Source organism: Euphorbia lathyris, chromosome 6 (assembly GCF_963576675.1).
Source record: "Euphorbia lathyris chromosome 6, ddEupLath1.1, whole genome shotgun sequence".
NCBI classification, from domain to species: domain Eukaryota; kingdom Viridiplantae; phylum Streptophyta; class Magnoliopsida; order Malpighiales; family Euphorbiaceae; genus Euphorbia; species Euphorbia lathyris.
Window position 1 is genome coordinate 67,766,104 of NC_088915.1, and position 5,718 is coordinate 67,771,821.

Genomic DNA, 5,718 nt, shown 5'->3' on the forward strand with positions numbered 1-5,718 from the left:
TTTGATTAATTAAATTAGGATTATGTTTGGTAATTAGAGAGAGGTGAGAAGAAAGAGAGAGAGAGATGAGAATTGTTTAGGATTTTAATTCTCCTAAATTTTGTTTAATTAAATTAGGAGAGAGATATGAGAATTGTTTAAGATTTTAATTAACTAAATTAGGATGATGTTTGGTGATTAGAGAGAGATATGAGAATAAGGAGAGAGAGATGAGAATTGTATAGAATTTTAATTCTCTTAAATTTTGTTTATTTAAATTAGAAGCGAGAGATGAGAATTGTATAGAATTTTAATTCTCTTAAGTTTTGTTTATTTAAATTAGAAGAGAGACATGATAATTGTTTAGGTAATTAGATGATGTCTAGTCATTAGAGTCATTCTATTATTTTATTAGGCTTATACATTCATTAATATTGCAGTAAAATAGTATTTATGATATTTATAATAATTAAAATAGATATTTTAAGCTTATTTTATTTCAATTAATATTATATATCATATTTCCTGATAAAAACTCAATATTGAAGGATGGCAAGATCAGAAAAGGAATATCGATTTATAGATGAATAGAAGGAAAACAAAGATACAAAGATAAAACGGATAGAGCTAATGCCCTAGTCCCCCAGGAGAAAACTCTCCCTCTCTACCAGAGAGCCCACTGCAACAGCATCACAAAAGGTTATGTCCAAAATAGCTAACTTTCCTTTTCCCCGTCTATTCTTTATATAGTGATTTGCTTCACCGCCCCTTATTTTCCACATACCGCCCCTAAATTACACTTTTGCCATTCCCCCTTATATTTCAAAAATTAAGTTCAAATTTACATTCTAACTCCCAAACACATTAATTCAAACCCGAAAAAGAACCCGAACTAATTATGGCTGGACGTGGAGGTAGAGGAAAAGCAATAGGGATCATTCCGGTAAAATTTGAACTTCATAGTTTTTGTTAATTTGTTATTTTTATTTTTTAGTTTTCTGTCCCGAAAATCGGGACAGAAAATGGCATGATTTTACTCATGGCGGGTCTAGGACCCGCCGCTCTCTCTTGAAGGCGGGTCTAGGACCCGACTTTCTTCAAAACATGGCGGGTCCAGGACCCGCCATGTTATGTAGGAGGGCGGGTACCTGGACCCGCCTTCAAGAGAGAGCGGCGGGTCCTGGACCCGCCGTTGTTTGAAGAAGGCGGGTCCTGGACCCGCCGCTACGAAAACGGACCGGTTTTCTGTCCCGATTTTCGGGACAGAAAACTAAAAACTAAAAAAAAAAATTAGTAGTTTAGCGTATTGTTTTTTGCATGTTGTTTTTAGAAATATTTAGCGTATTGTTTTTAGAACTTTAGCGTGTTGTTTTTAGAAATATTTAGCGGATTATATTTATAAGTTTAGCTTGCTGTTTTTAGAAATTTAGCGTATTGTTTTTAGAAATTTTTTTATAAGTAACTGTTGAATGTTTATTTTCCAGCGTGACATTTTAGAGGGTTCCGGACATCGCCATCCTTCTAGACGTGGCATCACAGCCTCTGTTCGGAGGGAACGAGGAGCAGAGAGACTCATGGCGGATGCTCAGAGGGCGCACGTGACAGTGCAACGGCCCATGAGTGATGATGAGGATTATGTTACCATGGATGATGGTGAGGATTTTCCCGAGAGCGACCTTAGCCCAGTTCGTCGGGCGGCGAAGGGGATGGGTGGTCGTTTCGGTCGTGCCGAGTCATCTGGTAAATAATTTACATTTTTCTCATAATTTTTTTTATTAATTTACTTTACTATAGAAAAATTGTTTAAATGTTATACGTTTAATACTATTGTAGGGAGTAGTAAGCGCTCGAGGAATATTGTAGACGATGACTGGGTTATGACGGATCCGGTCCCCGGTGGACCAATTGATGGTACTATGATTCCTAGTTTCTTGGGACATGTCGCTTCTACCATATGGATTGGACAGCTGAGGTCGAAGCTCAGGGGCCACACTAGAGGGACATTCTGCAGGAAATTGAATGAGTGGTATAAGAGCGCTCATCCAGAGGTCAGGGCGCTTATACAGGGATCGCAACTATCACACCTCCCATCTACCATGTACACACACATTGATATTCCCCTTATATGTGCTTTTGTGGAGCGGTGGCAGCCAGATACGTCATAATTTCACATGCCATTTGGGGAGATGACGATTATGCTGCATGACGTCTGGGAGATTCTACGTATCCCAGTGGAGTGGCGACTGGTGTCTGCTAACATTGGTGGGGAACAGCTTCAGACGGTAGTGATGGAGTTGTTTGGGGTGACTAGAGATGTGCTGCTGGCTTCCCATTGGAAAGGTGGCGGGGTATTCTGCACTTCAGTTGTCTCTTTATGCTTTGTAGGTCGGATGTCTGAGTTTGAGGCTATCGGGTGGATGTTTTTGATGTTCGGTTCCACCTTATTTATAGACAAGAGTGGCGACCGAATCCGACCCGCGTGCGTACTAGAGGTGAAGGATGGGGTAGAGGATGTGGCTGGATACTCCTGGTGCACAGCTACACTAGCATACCTATACCGGCAGCTAGGTGTTGCTAGTAGAGGAGATTGTGGACAGATAGCGGGTTGTCTGACTCTTTTGCAGGCGTGGATATACGAGTATTTCCCGTGTTTCAGACCTCAGCGAGAGGGACTCACACCCTATTCGGACGCTCCCCGAGCTCGTATCTGGATCCCGACATAACAACCCAGGACAGAGACTCGGTTGAGAGATTTGCGTCGCCGTCTTGATAGATTGATAGCGGCGGAGGTACGATTTTTACTTGTACAACAATAAAATTTTTAAAATATATTAATTTACTTTTATAATAATTAACTTGTTACATTTGTAGGTGATGTGGATGCCATACGGTCCTGACATAGTGACCCGCACTCCTAGGACTATCTATAGAGGATGGATACGACACCGGGATGTCATGGAGCCGTATATGCCTGATAGATGTCTCCGTCAGTTGGGGTATATCCATATTATACCCATGCCTGCTTTCAGGGACACGAAGGTTGTACGTCCTTGGAATAGCAGTCGGTATCGGTTAGAGCATCCAGTTGTGGTTGCTGACGATAGTTGGGGATTTTTCCCAGCAGCCTCTACGCTCATGTTGACGATATACACCCTCGCTCATATTCCATCATCATGTGATGAGACGTACATGGAGTGGTACACTAGATATTCACATCCACATATCATGCCCGACATGGATGCACACCCACCGACGGTTCTCACTCGTTCGAACAGTGAGCTTGTAAGTAATTTTGATTTTATCTGTTAATACGAGTTTTTAATAGTAATATTAATTAATAACATTTTGTTTTGTTTTTTGTTTTTGCAGTGGGTTAATCGGTGGGCTAATGTGGGCACTGGCATGTTAGCAGCTCTTCGACGGGTAGATGAAGATACGTCAGAGGTGTGGGCGGAGGAAGTGGATAAGCTTATGCATGATTGGCATTTGGCCAAATGATTAGTGATGTTTAAACAGTATTAGTAGTATGTTTATTTTAGTTGTTTCAGTTTTACTAAACAGTATTGTTAGTATGTTTAAACAGTATTAGTAGTATGTTTATTTTAGTTGTTTCAGTTTTACTAAACAGTATTGTTAGTATGTTTATTTTAGTTTCAGTTTTACTAAACAGTATTAGTAGTATGTTTATTTTAGTTGTTTCAGTTTTACTAAACAATATTGTTAGTATGTTTATTTTAGTTGTTTCAGTTTTACTAAACAGTAATTCCAATTAAACAGTAATTTCAAGTTCAGTAATGACATTAAACAGTAATTCAAATTCAGAAATTTCACTCAACAGTAATTTGAATAAACAGTAATTCCAATTAAACAGTACTTTCACTTAAACAGTAATTTCACTAAACAGTAATGGCACTAAACGCGATATCCTGCAGCTCTAGATATTCTATCCCACTGTGCTCGCCGATCTGCATACAAAAGGTCCCATCCTTCAACGCTACTGTGACGACATATGTCCCAGTTAATTAATATCGGCGGCACTGGAAAATCTCTAGATAAATCCAGCCGAATATAATGTTCGTACCTACGACCTAAATGAGCAATAACAATTTCTCGTTGTGGTCGTGTAGCAGTTGCGGGTGCACGCAGCGGTAGCACAGTACCATATGAAAATAAGCTCTCTCCATTCCCATATCCGAAAAAAATACAGCAGCATTGTATAATGACGCAATCGGATACAGGTCATCCTAAGTTATCATCCAATGTTCCCATGTACAAGACCCACCATCCCAAGCAATCCGCTTAACTGTCGCTGCAATCCCATCATAGAAAATTGGCTCGTATAAAGTACGTTTAGCAATTATTTCATTCACTATAGTCGTTCTAACAAAATACCAACTCTCTTCATCACCGAATACTCGGTCTGCCACAACACGGAACCCACAGTTACCATCACCCTTGACATCGAGATAGGATTCAATATAAGGCTTTATGATTTCAATGATTTTGTCATAATTATGGTAATCAGTAATATCACATTCAGTGGCAGCAGTACCTATAATAATATAACTCTGGACTTAATAAACATTTAATAGTAAAAGGAACACAATTGATTCTATACAAAAATTATTACGTAAATTAAAAATAATAGTAAAAAATACCTGCTGATCGGTTAGAAGAGCGCCCACGACTCCGACCCGAACTGGAAGATCGAGCCCATCCACGACGACTGTCACGGTACTCCCACGCACTGGGCATACGTTTGGTTGATAAAGCTCCTTTCGGTCGTCCTCGAACATCGGCTTTGACTTCCGGTTCATAATATCTAGCTTCGTCTGGATGAAGTTGCCGGTGAATAAATTGAGAAACATTGCGTATAAAGGTTGGATCGCTTTTATCGACCTCGTCAATAAGAGAGTGAAAGTATTCCCGCTCCTCGGTCTCATGAACATACTCCAAATTGTCACTGGTATCAGGTTGACCAATGACAAGTGTTTTCCAAAATGGATGTATCTTAGAAATACTTACCGATTTACGTGAACGATACGCTCGGCTAAGCTCTCATGCACACAGAATCTGGTAAGAGGTCCTCAACCTATGATCACAACGTTCATCCATTTCATAACTCAACTTTTTCATTCGCAAATATTCAGCACCAAGCAACTCCAAACAGTAGTGGGACATTTTGCCCGTCAAGTATTCGAACGGAAATCCAGAGTGCGATACAAGCTTTTTCTATCTTGAAGATTCAAGATTGCCCCTGATACGAATAAACATGTAGTATCAATCAAAATATATATTACTAAATTCAAGTATAATAATAACATTAAGAAAATGGAATAAATTTGTACTTGATTTTGACTACTTGCAAATCAATTTCATGGTGAACCTTGGCCCAAACTGTATCGAGGGATCCAGTAGAGGAATTCAGCCATTTCTTTAAAGAAGAGTGTTCACTCTCCACTCTACAAGTTGTTGTGTTGCCAAAATGTAAGAAATCTTTAGTCCACGCAACAACAAACTTCTCTTTATGGACTAACCATGTATTCTCAACATAAGCTACCACATTACCTATCCTTCCCATTGTATCCTTCATCTTGGCCACTTCCAACTCATATTCATCTACTGTTTGAGAATTTATTATTTTCTTCCATCTGCCATTCTTGAATTTTGAAGCAAATTTCATGTCTTCACCCATGAGTTTGTAGACTCTGTTTTCTACATCCTTGTTAATATGCCAAG